Source organism: Eptatretus burgeri, chromosome 14, assembly GCF_056783735.1.
Source record: "Eptatretus burgeri isolate ZD-2024b chromosome 14, Ebu_testis_v1, whole genome shotgun sequence".
In the NCBI taxonomy this organism is placed as follows: Eukaryota; Metazoa; Chordata; class Myxini; order Myxiniformes; family Myxinidae; genus Eptatretus; species Eptatretus burgeri.
In genome coordinates, this window is record NC_140974.1 from 5,024,064 (window position 1) to 5,046,687 (window position 22,624).

Consider the following 22,624-nt stretch of genomic DNA (forward strand, 5'->3'; position numbering starts at 1 on the left):
TGCAAGTATTGGTGCAGGAAACCTGAAAAAGTGTCGAGAGAAAGCATCACCTTGGATGTGAAAATGCAATTCATGATGCAGATCGAGGCGTGTGAGTGTCAGGTGAAAGTGCGTCACGTGTTAGACTTGGCTCCATCGATCATTAGAACAATTATAAACAATACAGTCTTTTGGAACTGCCAGTGGTGACATGTAGCCCAGTATGACCTGCTGCATGGTCACGTTGTCGGCGACTGAACCAACGCCCTTCACCAGTTTTGCTCGTGGGGAGGGCGACTGTGACACCCTGCTAAGACTAAAAACAACTCCTGATAAAGGGCAGATGAGCTCCCTTTGTGAGCCAACGGCCATCCAGTACGGAGATGGTGTCTCCCAAAAAACACTCAATGGGGGGGTAAGGAAATATATTTTTCCACCTGGCCTAAAGTTACCCCCTCCTGCACAGTGGTCCTGTGAAGAGGTTTCCTTGTTTCAGGACTCGGTGAAGGTTTGGCCAGTTTTTTTCTCTTTTTCTTTTTCTCTGTAACCCTTCATATTTAGTGGCTCTCAGCTTTGTTTAGGGCAAATTTCAATAAACAGATGGATAATGCACACAATATAAAAGCTCCTGCCCAGTCTGCCACTTCATTAATTGAAACAAATTTATTCCTTCAAGGAGCTGTGTTTGTTTGTTTTTTATTAATGTTTGTACATACCTATTTCATGTTTTTATTAATACAGTGTATACTTACTGATGTTACTACAAAAAAAAATCATTATATTATTTATAAAATTATATATTTACTATTTGTGTTATTATTGGTGCTCTTAGCGATACTTCAATGAACTCCTGATATACTGCTCTTGCATCACAAACAACGCTGTCAAGAATGCATCTCTGTATAAACAATGCTATCAAGACCCCTTTTAACGCATTTTTGATTTGCACTCTCTTTTCCAGGAACATATCCTGAGCATTAAGCGATTAATTACTGGATGTTGTTTTCATGCACAGAGAATTGGGGTATTTTATTGTGACTTATAATACCCCCTGACAGCGATAGCAGTGCGATATGATACACATTTACATGAAGGATTTGCATGTCGCCCTCCCAACACCATAAACCCCAGGGTCTATGAAAGTTTTTATTGGCAAAACCATTCCAGGGTACACCCCTGAGTCCAACAATCAATTTTCAACTCATTCGGTCAAGTGGTTTAGGAATGCATCAAAGACAAAGTAACCCACAAATAAACTAGAACAGCATTCGATAGAGCACCTACCTCTGCCAGGCTGAACAGTTTATGTTTGATATCCCACTGAGAGACTGGATTTGCACCTGAACCAAAATCGAATCAGCTTGTTCTTGTCACCTACCCAACTCATCCACTGAGTTTTGTCATAATCCATCCACAACTTTGAAATATTGTGCTTTATGTCATTTTTGGCCCTATTTCTTCAATGATAATCACTTATTAAATTGAAAAATTCTCGTATCTGGACCTGATCCGGATCTTTACTAAAATTGAATAAATTCATCCTTATCACACACTCAGCCTGTCCACCAAGCTTCGTCTGAATCCGTCCATAACTTTTTGAGATATCCTGCTTACAGACAGAAAAACAGACAAACAAGGAGACAGACATGGGTGAAAACATAACCTCCATCCACCTACTTCGGTGGCAGAGGTAACAAAGAAACAAACTTACAAACACAATTTTCAAATGAAATTGATTTCTCAGCCTTTGATGTTTTTGATAAGCCACAACTTTGTGTTTCCTCCGATTTTGATGAGTAAGAATTCTCCCAACGACAAACTTCATGATGAGAAAACATTTTAGCAAGTGCAGATCACACTGATTTTAATATAATGTTCACCACATTAATATCAGTGAAAGTTGAATACATTTCTCACATTAACACTTGTGTTATGGTTGTTGACACAGTATATCATGTAAATGAGAAGTGGTGTTGTAGTGTTAATGTAGCATTTCCATTACTTTTCTTATTTAACTAGAAAAGCCTCTTTATCTCTTTGCTGATGACACCAACCTCTGCCATGACATCCCTCATCCTCGTCCTTCATCCTATGCTGCAGCCTTTTCCCTCTCTTCAGACCTTGAAAAAGTCACAAGCTGACCAAACACTTGGAATATGTTTTTCAATCCTGACAAATCCCACACACACACACACACACACACTCTCTCTTTCCGAAAGGACCGCACCGCAATCCCTCCCATCTACTTTCTCAACAACCCTCTCGAAGAGGTTCAGTCACTCAAACTCTTGGGTCTCACTCTCAGCCATGATCTCTATTGAGCAAGCCACATTTCAAAGTTGGCCTCCAAAGCCAGATTCTGACTGGGCATCCTCCATCATGCGAAGTCCTTCATTGGCACATCTGAACACCTATCCACATAAAAGGCTTTCATCCATAGCTTGATGGAGTCCTACTTTCTCCTCTGGGTTGGCGCTCCTGGCTCACACCTTATTCAGCTTGACACCGTGGAAACCAAGCTGTGTCTATGGGCCGATCACTTCACCATCGCCAACAAGTCAGTGGTCTCTCTGTCTTATTCTGCCTCCTTTTTGGTCTTGCACCTTCTGCCCTCTCTGTGCTATGTCTCCCCCAGGTATCTGTGGGACGCACGCAGTCCACCAGCAACCCCCTCCTCCTGAAACTGCTGAAATCTCAAACCACTGCTCACCTGCACTGATTTGTTAATCTCTTCTAATGCCTGTGGAACCACCTTCCAGACTCTCTTCAATCTCATTCTTCCCTCCAAGTTTTCGAAACAGCTGTTCATGACCATCCAAAATCTTACCCCCACATCCCATGCAAAACAATGATCTTTTCTACACCCATTAAACCACACCCAAACCTCCCAAAATTTGGTTTCTGTATCCATCTTGTCCACCCCTTGCGTTATCCCCTACCCCTCATCATTACCCGCATCCGTTTATCCCTCTACATCTATTTTCTCCCTCCACCCTGCTATTGGCATTTTCCTCCTCCTGCTGTTCCTTCTGTTATGTTATCTGTTCTGTGTTCTTGCTTTTCCACAAGCCTTGACTATGTACACAAAAAAATGACGTTGTTTATTCTTGAAATTATCTTGAAAGCAAAAAAGTGATTTGTTATAAACAAATGCCTCAATAAGTCAAATCTGCTATTGCAGAAATGGATATCTGTTCTGATCAAAAAAAAAAAAACGATAAAAAAGTCTCGGCATTCATTTGCACGTCAAGAAAAGAGACGTTTTGCAGTGTGATAGGTTTGAGAAAACGATATCTGTTTATTATTATTATTATTATTATTATTATTATTATTATTTATTTATTATTTTTCTTCAAGAGCAAGAGAAAAACAAGGTTGAATTGACAATAGGGTTGAATTTACAATTGCATTGCAGTGCCATCCATGGTTGATCCTCCGTTGGTCAAGTTTGTTGCCACCGATAAACCAGAAGAAAGTACTGAAGATGCTGGTACTGGGGATATTCCATTTGATATCCATTACATCACTGAAAAGACTGAGCATAAAGAGGAACCCATTACATCCCCAACAGACAAACCTCCTGAGTCTCTGGAAACAACTCGCACAACTGGTAAGGCATATTAAAAACATAACTACACCAACAATCCATTTTAACATTTAGTAGAAAAGTAAGTTGTTCTATTTTGGATTTTAAAAAGTAAGTTTTTAGTGATTGGCTTAAACGGGCAACTTTGAAAGGATCATGGCTGATTGTGAGTCTCAAGGATTTGAGTGACTGAACTTTTTTCAAAAGGATTGTCAATAAGTAGATGGAATGGTTTGCCAGATGGTCCTTTTGGAGAGGGAGAGAAAGAGAGAGAGAAACAGAGAGAGGCAGAGACAGATCATTTTTGGTTTTTTTTTTATACCTTGTAGAGGCTCGTATGAGACCTAACACACAATGCACAGCAAGGGGGCATGAGACAAGAGGGGTGGGAGTGGAAGGGACAAAACAGTGGGGAACAGACACATTAAGAGATCTGTCGAAGGGAGAGGGATGGGGCGGGGAACATGGGGTACACAAGATGGACACTACAGGGACTTTCAGGAAGGAATGCAGGGAAGTTGAAGGAAGTGGGCTTGGGGTGGATTAATGGGGGTAGAAATGATCGAGGTTTTGGATGGGGGAAAATATGAGATGGTGGTGAACAGCTGTTTTGAAGACCTAGAGTGGGGAGTGGGATCTGAAAACCTCAACAACAAAATGTACTGAAAATGTAATTTTCACGCATAATTAATTTTTTTTGCTTTATTTCTGCCTTCGAAGTCAATATTTGATTGTCTTTCTTTTTTCTTTCCTAGCACCAGAAATTGACGTGCCATTTGGAAAAGAATTTCCACTCTTGACCCAAAGGAGAGAAATCGCTGCGACATCCAGCTTTGGAGTCCCACATCATCCAGCCACGAAAATATCTGCATATGATATTACTCATCAAGGCTTCACAATCTCTTGGAAAGTGTCACCAACTATTTTTGATAAATTTCGCTTGAGTTACAAGCCATCTGATAGTTCTGAAGAGGAAAAGTCAGTCGTTATTCCAGGCCATCGAACAGCGATTTGTATGACAAATTTGAAGGAAGACAAAGAATATGTTGTCTCACTTGTAGGTTTCCAAAATGGAAAACCTTCACATCCACTTACTTTGAATGTCACGACAGGTAATTACTGCTCTTTATTTCTTCAGTAACTCATCGTCATTTTGTGTTTCGCATATGCCATTGATGCAGAGGCCCCTGTAGGTGAGAGCAAGAATTTGCAATAACTTCATGGTGCCGGGTAAAACCCACATCCTCTTCATGAAAGACACCATGGAATCTTGAACCTCCACCAACTTAAGCTGGGAGACTGAGTTTGGTTTAACATCCTTCGAAGCGAGGGCAAATACACCAATTAATTACCCTGCACATGAGACAGCATGGTGACGGTTTATTGCTGGGTCGAGATTGCAGTCTAGGATAGACGGTTCAGGCGAATGCGCATCCCTCTATGCTTTTCTGTCAAAACTTGTTTAGAATTCATTTTGTTTTGTATTATTCCATATTTTCCTTGAAAAGTCTGCGTTGCAGTGCTGACAACAAAATGATTTTTCTACACCCTCCCCTGCTCACTATTGACATATTTTGGGTCCTTGTCTGTCCATCTAATCGTCCATCCGTTTGTCTGTCTGAACGTCCATCTGGAGCCTCCACTCTAAAATGACAGGATACATTTGATGTGTGCAATAATATCTTGGCAATGAAGAATGTCAAGGTTGCATGTCAGTTGTAGAATGGTGGGAGATATAAATAAAGAATTCAAAGTTCTGTGTTGGTAGTGGAGATAGTAAAGTGTGTAAAAATTAATAAGTAATTGAAAGTTATGTATTGGTAGTGGAGTTTTTATTGGGGAGAGGGGCGGTGGGGGTGGGGGGTGGTTAGTGGGGAGCTTTATCTCTTGTTCTAAGTTACGTACTTCCAAAGTTAAGGAAACTGTGACAGATTTATATTTGTAATTGTTACCCGTCCATCGTTGCCCACTCTCCGTTTGTTTAATTTCTTCTTCAGATCGTATGCTCACTGCGTGTCTTTTCATTCCTGTTTGTATATTTTGATCTTGTGCCTCTACCTTGTCTGGTTAAGCCTCCACGTGTTCAACAAACCTACTTTCTCATTCATTCACTCCTTGCTAAACTTTATTCTTTCCTCATCCCCTTTTTTATTAGACTCATTTTTTCTTTTCTCTGCACCCCCCCCGCCCTCCTCCCCAACTCCCAACCTCAAAAACTTTCCCTCGTTATTTCTTTCTCACAAAACAATTACAAATAAATAATTAAGTGTCATTAATCATTTCTATTCTCGATGCCATTCAGTCCCAAAACTATTTAGTCTCTTCCTTAATTTTCCCTTTAATTCATCTTATCCACCTACAAGGCTTTCATCCGCAGTGAGATAGAGTACTGCTCAACCCTGTGGGCTGGCTCACCTGCCTCAAATATCGCTCAGCTTGATGCCATGGAAAACAAGGCCTTCAAGATCATTGGAATCTCTCACGATGAAGGTGAGTCAATAGGCCTAACATTTTGCCATCGCCGACAGGTTGGTGGACTCTGTCTTCTTCCACCTCAATTCTGCTCTTGCATCCTCTGCCCTCTCCATGCTCTGTCCCCCTCACCCTCCCCCCCGCCCCCAAGTAGCTGCAGGACGCATGCGGTCTCCACCAGCAACCCCCTCCGAGTGAAACTATCGACCTCCAGAACCACTGTTAACCTCCACTCATTGATTCTTCTCTTTTCCCACCTGTGGAATCACCTTCCACACATTCTTCAACCTCATTCTTCCCTCCGAGTCTTCAAGACAGCTGTTCTCCACCATCTCTCCCCCTTCCAAAGCCATGATCTTTTCTACACCCGTTAAACCACCCCTCCCAAAATATGTATCCATATTGTTCACTCCTTGAGTTCTCCACCACCTCTTATCATGAACTGCATCTCTTGTTTTTCCGTCTCCTTCGGTCCTGTCATCCCTTGTTTGTCCATCTCCTTCTGTGATGGAGGTAATTGGGTTATCCACAAAAATACATGTTTCTTAATCTTTCACAGCAACATTTCAGTTGTAGCGATTTTACCTTTTAGCCTTTTTGGGACAATATCTGATGATCAACATAACCATTTTTGATATACTGGAACAAACAATCATCAATTTATTCATTTTCTTTATCTTCTTCCTGTCCAACTTTGCCATCGTTTCACCTTTTTTTTTTTTTGGTATCCTCTGTCGAGGCTCGTATGAGAGCGAACACACAGAACGTAGAAAAAGGGGAGCAAGAGACAAAAATCACCCATCATATTATTTCAGGTCTACTTTCTCAAATTGTTCTTTCACAAATTTGTCTTTGTTACATAATCAAAATTTGTTCATGAAATGCGACATTTAATGTGAATTTGACTGCAATTCTTTCAACGTTGCCAAAAGGATTATTTTTATCCTTCATCTTGTTTCATGTTTTCTATCCCATTCAAGTATCGGGATGATAAGGAAAGATTATATTTTTTTAATTTTATTGAAAGTAAAATATCTCGCAATTGAGAAACCTCAAAGATATGTTTTGTTTTTCACCAAAATAATTTGTGAGGTTTATTTTTTGTTTTGATTTTTCACTGAAAGAAATTATGTTGAAGTATTGTATGTCCTGTGGATAATTAGGAATATAACGATCAGTTTGTTAGAAAGGTTATTCTGAATTGAAAGGATGAATATTACAACAGAAGCAAATGTCAGTTGTCTTTTAAAGAGAGATTTGAAATTCAATGTATTATTGTTTCATCATGTTGATTTGTCATCAACAGGTGATCATATTCCAGATGAAAAATTGGAGAAAATACCAGATGATGTCACACCCGTGCTTCCTGATAAAGACCCATCTGCAAAATTGGATAAAATACCAGATCATGTCACAACCGTGCTTCCTGATAAAGTCCCATCGAAAATATTGGAGAAAACACCAGATCATGTCATAACTGTACTTCCTGATAAAGCCCCATCAAAAATGTTGGAGAAAATACCAGATCATGTCACAACCATGCTTCCTGATAAGGTCCCATCTAAATTATTGGAGAAAACACCAGATCATGTCACAACTGTGCTTCCTGATCAAGACCCATCGAAAATATTGGAGAAAACACCACATCATGTCACAACCGCGCTTCCTGATAAAGTCCCATCAAAATTATTGGAGAAAACACCAGATCATGTCACAACCATGCTTCCTGATAAAGTCCCATCTAAATTATTGGAGAAAATACCAGATCATGTCACAACCATGCTTCCTGATAAAGTTCCATCTAAATTATTGGAGAAAATACCAGATCATGTCACAACCGCGCTTCCTGATCAAGACCCATCAAAAATATTGGAGAAAATACCAGATCATGTCACAACCATGCTTCCTGATAAAGTCCCATCTAAATTATTGGAGAAAATACCAGATCATGTCACAACCATGCTTCCTGATAAAGTCCCTTCTAAATTATTCGAGAAAATACCAGATCATGTCACAACCATGCTTCCTGATCAAGACCCATCGAAAATATTGGAGAAAACACCAGATCATGTCACAACCGTGCTTCCTGATAAAGTCCCATCTAAATTATTGGAGAAAATACCAGATCATGTCACAACCGCGCTTCCTGATAAAGTCCCATCAAAATTATTGGAGAAAACACCAGATCATGTCACAACCATGCTTCCTGATAAAGTCCCATCTAAATTATTGGAGAAAATACCAGATCATGTCACAACCATGCTTCCTGATAAAGTTCCATCTAAATTATTGGAGAAAATACCAGATCATGTCACAACCGCGCTTCCTGATCAAGACCCATCAAAAATATTGGAGAAAATACCAGATCATGTCACAACCATGCTTCCTGATAAAGTCCCATCTAAATTATTGGAGAAAATACCAGATCATGTCACAACCGCGCTTCCTGATAAAGTCCCATCTAAATTATTGGAGAAAATACCAGATCATGTCACAACCGCGCTTCCTGATCAAGACCCATCAAAAATATTGGAGAAAATACCAGATCATGTCACAACCGTGCTTCCTGATAAAGTCCCATCAAAAATATTGGAGAAAACACCAGATCATGTCACAACCGTGCTTCCTGATAAAGTCCCATCTAAATTATTGGAGAAAATACCAGATCATGTCACAACTATGCTTCCTGACCAAGACCCATCAAAAATATTGGAGAAAACACCACATCATGTCACAACCATGCTTCCTGAGGAATACACGGTCACACCTCAACTGCCACCACTCTCGACAACGGAACTTAGAGTTTCGGACATCACAACCAATAGCATGAAGTTGAGTTGGAAATTTCTTTTCCAAGTTTTTGACAAGTTCATCATCAGCTACAAACCCAAGGAGAGCACCAAAGATCCAAAAGAGGTCGAGGTGGGAGGTGAAGAAAACATGGTCGTTCTTCCACAACTGACTGAAGGCACAGAATACTTGATGAAGGTCACTGGTTATAAAAAGGAGATACCTTCTGTGCCCCTTGAAGCCACTGCCACTACAGGTATAATATGATGAACTGGCATATGTCATTACACTTTGAAATGTTTCTGCAAAATGATCACTAAATTATTTGAGGTTCTTCAAATTGACATTTATTTATTCAGACAATGTATATTTATTGGAAAGAATGTTCAAGATGGAAGGTATTATTTGATAAGCTACTTAACGATATGCGATATCAGAATATCGTCACATTCTCCTCCATTATCTTTTTACAATCGTCAATGGCATCACGTGGAACCTAAAGGAAAACAGTTATCCATTCCTCAATTCCTTTGTTTTTCCCATTACAATTGCAGACACTTCCACAGGCTTCATAAACACTGAAATTCATCTCGTTATACACTGCAGGATGAAACTAGAACGGCACGCGGTAAAGCGCAAACCTCCGTCAGACTGAACAGTTTACGTTGTCTGTCCCACTGATGGGCCGGATCTGCATCATATCTTCACCAAAATGGAATTAATTTGACCTTGTCACACACTTAACTCGTACATCAAGTGTTGTCATAATCAATCCACAACTATTTGAAATATCAAGCCACATGACATTTTTGGCTCCATCACTCACTGGTGAAGAATCACTTTAAAAAATTTAGTATCCCAATCCAGATCTTGATCATAACCGAATCAATTCGTCCTTGTCACACAACCAATCTGTCCCACTAAATTTTGTCCAAATCTGTCCACAAGTTTTTGAAATATCCTGCTCACAGGCAGACAACCAGGCAACCAGACTGACAGACAGACAGTGGTGAAAACATCACATCCATCCACCTGTGATGGAGGTAATTGGTTATCCCTAAAAATACATATTCCTTCAACTTTCACAGCAACATTTCAGTTGTAGCGATCTTACCTTTTAGCCTTTTTGGGACAATATCTGATGATCAACATAACCATTTTTGATATACTGGAACAAACAATCATCAATTTGTTCATTTTCTTTATCTTCTTCCTGTCCAACTTTGCCATCGTTTCACCTTTTTTTTTTTTTTGGTATCCACTGTCGAGGCTCGTATGAGAGCGAACACACAGAACGTAGAAAAAGGGGAGCAAGAGACAAAAATCACCCATCATATTATTTCAGGTCTACTTTCTCAAATTGTTCTTTCACAAATTTGTCTTTGTTACATAATCAAAATTTGTTCATGAAATGCGACATTAAATGTGAATTTGACTGCAATTCTTTCAACGTTGCCAAAAGGATTATTTTTATCCTTCATTTTGTTTCATGTTTTCTATCCCATTCAAGTATCGGGATGATAAGGAAAGATTATATTTTTTAAATTTTATTGAAAGTAAAATATCTCGCAATTGAGAAACCTCAAAGATATGTTTTGTTTTTCACCAAAATAATTTGTGAGGTTTATTTTTTGTTTTGATTTTTCACTGAAAGAAATTATGTTGAAGTATTGTATGTCCTGTGGATAATTAGGAATATAACGATCAGTTTGTTAGAAAGGTTATTCTGAATTGAAAGGATGAATATTACAACAGAAGCAAATGTCAGTTGTCTTTTAAGGAGAGATTTGAAATTCAATGTATTATTGTTTCATCATGTTGATTTGTCATCAACAGGTGATCATATTCCAGATGAAAAATTGGAGAAAATACCAGATGATGTCACACCCGTGCTTCCTGATAAAGACCCATCTGCAAAATTGGATAAAATACCAGATCATGTCACAACCGTGCTTCCTGATAAAGTCCCATCGAAAATATTGGAGAAAACACCAGATCATGTCATAACTGTACTTCCTGATAAAGCCCCATTAAAAATATTGGAGAAAATACCAGATCATGTCACAACCTTGCTTCCTGATAAAGTCCCATCTAAATTATTGGAGAAAATACCAGATCATGTCACAACCATGCTTCCTGATAAAGCCCCATCAAAAATGTTGGAGAAAATACCAGATCATGTCACAACCGTGCTTCCTGATAAAGACCCATCTAAATTATTGGAGAAAATACCAGATCATGTCACAACCTTGCTTCCTGATCAAGACGCATCGAAAATATTGGAGAAAACACCAGATCATGTCACAACCATGCTTCCTGATAAAGTCCCATCTAAATTATTGGAGAAAATACCAGATCATGTCACAACCGTGCTTCCTGATAAAGTCCCATCTAAATTATTGGAGAAAACACCAGATCATGTCACAACTGTGCTTCCTGATAAAGCCCCATCAAAAATATTGGAGAAAATACCAGATCATGTCACACCCGTGCTTCCTGATAAAGTCCCATCAAAAATATTGGAGAAACTACCAGATCATATCACAACCGTGCTTCCTGATAAAGTCCCATCTAAATTATTGGAGAAAACACCAGATCATGTCACAACCATGCTTCCTGATAAAGTCCCATTTAAATTATTGGAGAAAATACCAGATCATGTCACAACCATGCTTCCTGATCAAGACCCATCGAAAATATTGGAGAAAACACCAGATCATGTCACAACCGTGCTTCCTGATAAAGTCCCATCTAAATTATTGGAGAAGATACCAGATCATGTCACAACCATGCTTCCTGATAAAGCCCCATCAAAAATGTTGGAGAAAATACCAGATCATGTCACAACCGTGCTTCCTGATAAAGTCCCATCTAAATTATTGGAGAAAACACCAGATCATGTCACAACTGTGCTTCCTGATCAAGACCCATCGAAAATATTGGAGAAAACACCAGATCATGTCACAACCGCGCTTCCTGATAAAGTCCCATCAAAATTATTGGAGAAAACACCAGATCATGTCACAACCATGCTTCCTGATAAAGTCCCATCTAAATTATTGAAGAAAATACCAGATCATGTCACAACCTTGCTTCCTGATAAAGTCCCATCTAAATTATTGGAGAAAATACCAGATCATGTCACAACCGCGCTTCCTGATAAAGTCCCATCTAAATTATTGGAGAAAACACCACATCATGTCACAACCATGCTTCCTGATCAAGACCCATCAAAAATATTGGAGAAAATACCAGATCATGTCACAACCATGCTTCCTGATAAAGTCCCATCAAAAATATTGGAGAAAACACCAGATCATGTCACAACCATGCTTCCTGATAAAGTCCCATCTAAATTATTGGAGAAAATACCAGATCATGTCACAACTCTGCTTCCTGACCAAGACCCATCAAAAATATTGGAGAAAACACCACATCATGTCACAACCATGCTTCCTGAGGAAGACACGGTCACACCTCAACTGCCACCACTCTCGACAACGGAACTTAGAGTTTCGGACATCACAACCAATAGCATGAAGTTGAGTTGGAAATTTCTTTTCCAAGTTTTTGACAAGTTCATCATCAGTTACAAACCCAAGGAGAGCACCAAAGATCCAAAAGAGGTCGAGGTGGGAGGTGAAGAAAACATGGTCGTTCTTCCACAACTGACTGAAGGCACAGAATACTTGGTGAAGGTCACTGGTTATAAAAAGGAGATACCTTCTGTGCCCCTTGAAGCCACTGCCACTACAGGTATAACATGATGAACTGGCATATGTCATTACACTTTGAAATGTTTCTGCAAAATGATCACTAAATTATTTGAGGTTCTTCAAATTGACCTTTATTTATTCAGACAATGTATATTTATTGGAAAGAATGTTCAAGATGGATGGTATTATTTGATAAGCTACTTAACGATATGCGATATCAGAATATCGTCACATTCTCCTCCATTATCTTTTTACAATCGTCAATGGCATCACGTGGAACCTAAAGGAAAACAGTTATCCATTCCTCAATTCCTTTGTTTTTCCCATTACAATTGCAGACACTTCCACAGGCTTCATAAACACTGAAATTCATCTCGTTATACACTGCAGGATGAAACTAGAACGGCACGCGGTAAAGCGCAAACCTCCGTCAGACTGAACAGTTTACGTTGTCTGTCCCACTGATGGGCCGGATCTGCATCATATCTTCACCAAAATGGAATTAATTTGACCTTGTCACACACTTAACTCGTACATCAAGTGTTGTCATAATCAATCCACAACTATTTGAAATATCAAGCCACATGACATTTTTGGCTCCATCACTCACTGGTGAAGAATCACTTTAAAAAATTTAGTATCCCAATCCAGATCTTGATCATAACCGAATCAATTCGTCCTTGTCACACAACCAATCTGTCCCACTAAATTTTGTCCAAATCTGTCCACAAGTTTTTGAAATATCCTGCTCACAGGCAGACAACCAGGCAACCAGACTGACAGACAGACAGTGGTGAAACATCACATCCATCCACCTGTGATGGAGGTAATTGGTTATCCATAAAAATACATATTCCTTCAACTTTCACAGCAACGTTTCAGTTTTCGAGATCTTACCTTTTAGCTTTTTTGGGGCAAGATCCGATTATCAAGATAACCATTTTTGATATACTGGAACTAACAATCACCAATTTCTTTATTTCGTTTATCTTCTACCTGTCCAACAAGTGAGCCATCCTTTCACCCCTTATATTTTTTCAGGTCTACTTTCTCAAATTGTTCTTTCCCAAATTTGTCTTTGTTACATATCATTTGTTCATTAAATTCTACATTTGCATTTGAATATGTAATTCTTTAAACTTTGCCAAAACGATTATTAGTCCCCAATGGAATTTTATTTGACCTTGGCACAAAGACAACACATGATGGTGTTCATTTGCACCTTATTTTGTTTCACGATGCAATCAAAGAAGGCCGACCGGTGGCCATTTTAGCTGTCAAAAACAAACAAATGGTATTTAACACGTCCTCTGCCATTTCTGGGACATGCGCTTACCGATCTTGTTCAAACTTGGCACAGCGATAAGGAATGATGGTTTACATAATCACATCATTTTTTTCAAGATCAAATCCAACATGTCGGACTGGCGGCCATTTTATTTGTTAAAAAAAAAAAACCCATGATGAACATGTCCTCTGGCATTTCTTGGACATGTATTTACGGATGTTGTTCAAACTTTGCACTATCACAGTACATGATGGCATACATGGGCACCTACCTTTATTTTGCGATCTGATCAAAGATTACCGACTGTTAGAGTGGCGGCCATTTTAGTTGTAAAAAAAGTTAAAAAGACAAATAATGTCACAGCCCCCGTTGTTTCAGTAATTTTGCTGCACAGAGTTAACGGGCTAGCCCATACTTATGCACAACTAAAATGGCTGCCAGTCTACCAGTCACCATCTTTGACCAGATCAAAAAAATAAAGTAGGGTGCACGTGTATTCCATCATGTACTGTGCTTCTGCCAAGTATGAACAAAATCATGTCTGAGAAATGGTTGGGGACACATTTAAATAAGAAAATGGCCGCCAGTCGGCCATAATGGATCTGATATCAAAAACAAAAAAAATGACGAGCATATGTAAGCCATCATTCTTTATTGGCCTGCCAAGTTTGAAAAAGACTGGGAAATGCCTGTCCGAGAAATGATCGAGGACATATTCAACATCGGGTTTTTTTATAACTAAAATGGCCGCTAGTCAGCCATATTGGATATGATCTCAAAAAAAATGACGTGTATATGTAAGCCATCATTCTTTATTGGCCTGCCAAGTTTGAAAAAGACTGGGAAATGCCTGTCCGGGAAATGATCGAGGACATATTCAACATCGGATTTTTTTAATAACTAAAATGGCCGCTAGTCAGCCATATTGGATATGATCTCAAAAAAAAATGACGTGTATATGTTAGCCATCATTCTTTATTGGCCTGCCAAGTTTGAAAAAGACTGGGAAATGCCTGTCCGAGAAATGGTCGAGGACATATTAAATATCGGGTTTTGTGTAACTAAAATGGTCGCTAGTCGGCCATCTTGGATCTAAACTCTGGGGTTGGGGGGGAAATGACGTCCATATGTACACCATCATGTGTTGTCTTTTTGCCAAGAACAAATAAAATCGATCCATACATGTCAAAGATATGGTTGTGGACGAACGGATGCATGCATGGACAGGAAAACTGAGCCCAAATCCATAAGCCCACTGTAACATAAGCCAGACTCCAGCTTGTAAGCCGTCCGGGCTGCATCGGAAGTGCGTTCTTTATTTTTCTATTTCTGTTGAGATAACCAACAACAACAACGCTAAAGTTTCTGAATTGCAGGCACTTCAAACATATATTACATCTTCCCCTTAAATATGAACAAGAGTTGTGAACAAGTTATTATTACATGAGCAAATAGTACGGAACTCAAACCAATGCAGTCAGAGAAATAGACTCAGAGCATAAATAAATGGAAGCATTGATCACTTGCAAAGTCCAACTCAGTCCCAAAACAAAACAACAGATCAAACACCTCAATCGACATTGCCTTGCAACAAATCAAATCCAATTCAGTGCTTGGAAACATCCAAAATTAACAAGGGTAACATTTACAGTTCGTCACAAGTCAAATCTGTTTCGTCGACGACTGACACGACCACTTTGAATACGAGTTACACATGGGGTAACTGGGCGAGCTGTAGACACTGACGGAGTGACTGCTCTGTCTGGCTCACCCAGATCTACAGAAAGGTGCAGTGTCACCCAACTGGAGACTTCATGTCTGACAAACAGCTTGAGTCATCATGGGCCTCACTGGTAGCATTATCAGTATCAAAAAAAGACCGATCAAGAGTAACACCTTCATTGGCTACACTGGTGCTCCTTTGTAAATGCCGACGGTTACGGCAATAAGTGTCACCCGTTACCTGGGACTGAAGAACGTACAAATGTGGCTCAGAATGCTGCTTCACAATCACAGATGGTATACACCTTTTGGAACCCGTAGGAGGCTCCATTCTAACTTAAACATTCTTATGTAATGGTGGAAGACCTTTTGAGTGAGAGACGATCATGGTAGAACTTCTGTTTTGCTTTTTCCAGCTTAAAGTGCCTTTTCACAGCATCATGATCATAAGCTATATGCACCAGAAGACCTCGGGCAATGGAAAGGGTATTCCTCGGATGTTTTCCCATCAGTAGTTGAGCCGGCGATTGATGAATGCCTTTCAGTGGTGTTGTGTGATAATCCAGCAAGGCCAGGTTCTTGTCTGTAGATTTTGGCCAGAGTCGTTTTACCATTTGTACAGCCCTCTCTACCTCTCAATTTGAACGTGGAGATCTGTGGTGAGACGTTCTAAGAATTATTCCATGATCTTTGCAAAATTTCCTCACAAGTTGTGAGTTGTACATAATCCCATTATCACTCCGTGTAATCTCCAGGAGACCATGTCAACTAAACTGTGCTTTTTCCGCTCAAAAGGTGTACTGTAGCATAAATCCTTCACTTCATCCACCTCAATGAATTTGGAGTTATAGTCAACCATTATCAGGTATGTCTTAGCATCAACCTGGAAGAGGTCTGTCCCAATTTCACTCCAAGGTAGATTCGGTGTAGGAGTTGGTTTCAGGGGCTCAGCAGGCAGGCAATTTTGATAGTCTGCACACTTGGAACAGTTCTGAACAGTTTGCTCTATGTCCGTATTCATGGAGGACCAGCATATAATAGAACCCCACTAGCTCATTGCTTACACTTGACTATTCCAAGATGCAATTTGTGAATCAGGCTCAGCATGCGGAGTCTCACAGTAGGTGGTACAACGATTCACATGCCTTTGTATATGATGCCATCCACAACCGAAATTTCACTCCGGGAATCCCAGTAAGGGCGAAGACAGATTAATACATCTCGCCTGGCCTCTGGCCATCTATCAAGAATCATGGACTGTAAATGACCGAGTTCTGACTGAGTAGCTTTTTGAAGATCCACATAACTCTCATCAGAGACAGATAGGAAGTCCAAGATTGAAATATGCTCCAAGTTGTACAGTTCTGAATGAGTATCTGGCAGGTATGTTCTAGAAAGGGTGTCTGAAAGTTTCATATCCTCCTCTCTTCTGTCCTGAATGTTGAGGTCATACCATTGCAATTGTAGAAGCATGCTCTGCAGTCTCATCGGAGCGGACAGCAAAGACTTCTTGGCGATCATTTCCAAAGGCTTTATGGTCATTGTGAGATGGTGAGTGGTTTCCCAAATATATAACAATGAAACTTCTTGCAGGCATGAACTATCGATAGTATCTCCTTCTCTATTTGTGCATACCGTGTCTCCGTCTCCATAAGGGTCCTGAAACTGTGTGTGACAGGTCGGTTGTCCTGGAAGAGAACTGCAGCAAGTCCACTTCGGCTAGCATCACAGTGAATCTCGACTGGTTTGTTAACATCAGAGTACGCAAAAACAGGCGGAGAACAGCAAAGTTCCTTCAGTCTTTCCACTGCTCTGACTTGAGCCGGTTGCCATTGATATTCAACATCTGATTTCAGCAACTCTCGGAGTGGAACTAACTTGTCACTCAACCGAGGGATGAACTTTGACAGATACATGATAAATCCAATGAAGCGCCTCAGTTTCCTTATTGGGTGGAATCGGCATACTATGAACTGTCTCAACTTTGGCCGGATCAGGCAATAATCTTTCAGCAGACTATGTGTCCGACGTACTGTACCGGTGACTGACGGATCTTGCACTTCTTCAGATTCAACTTCAGGTTGTAATTTTTTGCTCTCTCAACAACCTTTTTCAGAATTCGATCATGCAACTCCATGTTTATACCAGCTCCAAGAATGTCATTCATGATCATGAATGCTCCATCTATGTCCTCAATCAACTGGTCCCTTATCCTCTGAAAAAATTTCAGGTGCACATTTTATTCCAAAAGGAAGCCAAAGCCACCTGTATCTCCTGAATGGTGAATTGAAACACGTCAGATAGGACGATTCCTCATCCAGTTTGATTTGTAGGAACACTGACTTCGCGTCAAGCACCGAGAACACCTTGGCATCAGATATACTTGCAACGACCTCCTCAACCATGCACATGGGATGGTGCTCCCTCTTGATGACTTTGTTCAGATCAGACGGATCAAGACAGATTCTCAGTTTGTCATTTCTGAGAGATACCACCATTGAGGTGACCCATTCAGTTGGTTCATTAACTTTGGCAATGTATTCATCGGATTCCATCTCCCCCAGTCGGGTTTTAATCTGTGGCAAAAGGGAAGCTAGTTGTCCCTGCGAAGCGTGTACTTCTCCCTTCACACCAGGTTGCAATTTCATTGTATACATGCCTGGCAGAGATCCAGTAGTTCGCACTAGATTCGGATATTCCTTCAACTCAGCAAGAATGTCACCGGGGTCCACTTCAGCTCCATTCGAATCAAGTCTGATGATCAGAACCCAGAACTTCAGCTGTATCTCTGGATATGATGTTTTCCTGTGAGAGACCGACAATGTGAACCTGACTCCTTGAAAGCTCATATTGCTGACCCACTTGAAGAGCTTTGGCCAGCACAAGTTCTTTAACAAAGTTGTCAAACGATTCCTCGGAGCTTTCCTCTTGAACAGCTGATGCCTCGCAATGCGCTTGTTTTTTGGGGACAAATATAAAATTCAAATTTATCTAGAACATTGTTGGGACCATCCTTCTCACCTTCAATCCATTAAAACGTCTTGTATATCTCTCGTCCTTGTTTTCCAATCCATGTTCCAAGCCAGCCTGCCTTGCGTTTGTCAGGCAGATCAGCCAATGGACCATCAAGAACAAATCCAACATGATTTCGAAATCGAACAAATTCCTCATGTAACGAAGCCAAATCCCAGTCAATCGTGGGCTGCTCAAAGTAAACGGATGCCATCGTTTATGTATCTCGGATACCAGATTCAGATGGCACGAATGAATGGAGTTATTTGCGGATCACTTCTGACACCATGTAACATAAGCAAGACTCCAACTTGTAAGCCATCCAGGGTGCACCGGAAGTGCGTTCGTTATTTTTTTAGTTCCGTTGAAATAACCAACAACAACAACAACATGAAAGTTGTTAATGAATTCCAGGCACTTCAAACATATATTACACCCCCGTTTAGGACTATGTCCAACAGGACGAATAAATTTGGGCTATCCCTTTAACTCCATACAGCAAAATAACTAAAACAACATAGGCTTTGACATTTTATGTCCTTTTTTTCCTTGTTAGCTCACTTGGAACGTAGTTCCACGTCGTTATGGGATGGCGCGTCGTCTGTCCGTCCATAAATGCTTTCAACTTCATCTCTGAAACCACACATACGATTTTGATGAAACTTTACCACAACATGTATGTACCAAAGTTTATTCATGGCATGAAAAAAAAGAAAAACCGGGCCCAAAGGGAGTTTATGGGAGTTGACCCTCAAAATAGGTATTTGCTTTCTTCTCAGAAACTACACATGCAATTCTGATGAAACTTGACCACAACGTTTATCACCCGTGTGAGGTACCATAGTTTGTTCATGGCATAAAAAATTGAGATCTTTGGGGGGGTATACGGAGCCCCCCCCCCACCCCAAGAGGTATTTGCTTTCTTCTGAAAAACGACACACACACAATTCTGATGAAACTTGACCACCACCTTCATCACCCGTAATGTACCAAAGTTCTCTGTTACAATTGTTGCGGCCACAGGGACCGAGACACCAACTTGTCACTCAGCGGATTAATCCCCGGTTGTCCTCGGTAGAGCCGGACCTGGGGCACCACTCACAATTAATGTTGTGGTACGGTGGGTTGTTTTAAAACCCCGAACGCCACCCAGTCAACCACGAGTTCCAGTGTCCACCGTCTAATTATGCCGTTTAACTCGAGGTCACGTGGTTACCTGAGCGGGGAGCGCGCCCTCGGCAAAGCACCAATGTTATCTGATTAGATTTTAATTAGGGCGGCCGAGCGTTTTAACCGCCGGTGCGTACCGACGATTTTTCGGTCCAATCTGTGGTCATTACCTCCCAGTCTATCTCGGTGCGGACAATGCTAGACCAATGAAGGAAAGGACAAACACAGACAGGTTGGAAATTGAGAAAGAATTTATTAATAATAAAATAAATAAATAAAAATAACTTTTTATTTGCTGAGGTAAATAAAGAATGAATTTCAAAGCAAAATCAATCAAAATGCCAGGAAAGAGACAAAAATCAGATGCTTATTGGGGATTGACTTACTTTCAGCTAAACGCACACAAGGGTACCCAGCAGATCATTCAGGGGGAGGGGAGGGGGAGAATCGTCTCACTCGCCAGAAAGTCGTCCGTGAAGCAAAAACTTCCTGAAAATGCGTGCGTGCGTGTTACGTCCGTCGCCAGCACCCAGCTTTGCCGTGCACCCTCTCGCGGGGCAGCCTTGAACGCCAGTCGACGTCTGGAGGGCACCGAGATCGTCCGTCGCGGGTTTAGACCCTGGTGTTGTTGGTGATCGACCCTTGCCTCACTTGTTGGCGGCGCTGCTCACACCCACACACGCACCACACGCTTGCTTGCCGAAGCACTGGGAAGGGCGAATTGTCTTGTCGGTGCTGGTCAGACACCCGCTTCATGGTCGCTTCTCTCGCCCTTTGCTTTTTCCTCTCTCCTTTTGCTTTTCCTCTCACACTTTTCTCTTCAGAACGCTTTTTTCCCCTCCTTTCTCTCCTCACTTTTTCTCCTCGGACTTTTTCTCTCGACTTTTTCTCCTCACACTTTTTCTCTCAAGAACATACCTCTCACTGTTTTTTTTATATTCCTGGGCTGTCTCCGTGGGGTGCTGTCCACCCCAAGCTCACTCCGCCCCACTGGGGCACGGTTACCATGACGACCCGTGCGCTCTCAAAAAAGGCGGGCGTTGGAGCTCGCGAAAGAATGTTGCTGAGGAAAAATGAGGGCGGGCTTCAGAGCTCGTGAAAGAAATGTGTGTGAACATGTCTGTCGTAAAGAAAAAAGCTTCCCATGGTGGTGGTGGTCGTATGGCAGCTTAGCTGCCGGGGTAGCTATCGTTTCTTGAAGCGCAACTGTGTCGCTGATGCAGTGCCCCTCTGCCAGTACACACACTGGAACTGGTACTCATTTCACCGACCTCAGAAGGATGACAGGCTGAGTCAACCCCCTGGTGTATTAACTCAGCGGCCAACAGGGTTTGAACTCAGGACCCTAGGATCCCAAGCCACCACCCTAACCAATGAGCCAACACCAGGCTAAGCTTCCCATAAGAGAGGGGATTTATCCTTTCCCCTTCTCAACGCATCACATTTAAGAACCCATAAGACATAGGGATGGGGCTAATCTGAACATGCATTTAAGGAAATAACTGTCTGAGGACCTGGATGTGTGGATGCATTCATCAGACCGGATTCGAAAATCCGTTTCATATTTTGTGGGTCATCCATGCCAACCAGGAGTTCCCTGGTTATCTAATCCAGCCACTACCAGATGAGCACCCAGGTTTATTGCACCAATGTTGTTTTTTTAAATCTTTCATCTTGGTTCATGTTTTCCATTCCATTCAACTATCGGGATGATTAGGAAGGATTATATTTTTTTATTTTATCAAAAGTAAAACATCCTGCAATTGAGAAGCCTCAAAGATATGTTTTGTTTTTCACCAGAATAATTTGTGATGTTTATTTTTTGTTTTATTTTTTCACTGAAAGAAATTATGTTGAAATATTGTATGTCCTGTGGATAATTATTAGTAATATAACAATCAGTTTGTTTTAATAGTTATTCTGAATTGAAAGGATGAGATATTACAATGGAAGCAAATAATAGTTGTCTTTTACGGAGAGATTTGAAATTCATTTTATTATTATTTCATCATGCTAATTTGTCATCACCAGGTGATTATATTCCAGATGAAAAATTGAAGAAAACACCAGATGATGTGACGACCGTGCTTCCTGAGGAAGGTCCATCTAAAATATTGGAGAAATTACCAGATCATGTTACGGTGCTTCCTGAGGAAGACACCGTCACATCTCAACTGCCACCACTCTTGGCAACCGGACTTAGAGTTTCGGACATCACAACCAATAGCATGAAGTTGAGTTGGAAATTTCTTTCTCAAGTTTTTGACAAGTTCATCATCAGCTACAAACCCAAGGAGAGCACCAAAGATCCAAAGGAGGTCGAGGTGGGAGGTGAAGAAAACATGGTTGTTATTCCACAACTGACTGAAGGCACAGAATACTTGGTGAAGGTTACTGGTTATAAAAAGGAGATACCTTCTGTGCCTCTTGAAGCCACTGCCACTACAGGTATCATATGATGAACTGGCATATGTCGTTTCACTTTGAAATGGTGGTGCAAAATGATCACTAAATTATTTGACGTTCTTCAAATTGACCTTTATTTCATCAGACAGCAATGTATATTTATTAAAAATAATGTTCAGGATTGAACGTATTATTTGATAAGCTAGTTAACGATATGCGATATCAGAATAGCATCACATTCTCCTCCATTGTCTTTTTACAATCGTCAATGGCATCACGTGGAACCTAAAGGAAAATAGTTATCTATTCCTCGATTCCTTTGTTTTTTTCCATTACAATTGCAGACACTACCCGCAGGCTTCATAAACACTGAAAATCATCTCGTGATATACTGCAGGATGAAACTAGAATGGCATGCGGTAGAGCGCAAACCTCCGTCAGGCTGAACAGTTTACATTGTCTGTCCCACTGATGGGCCGGATT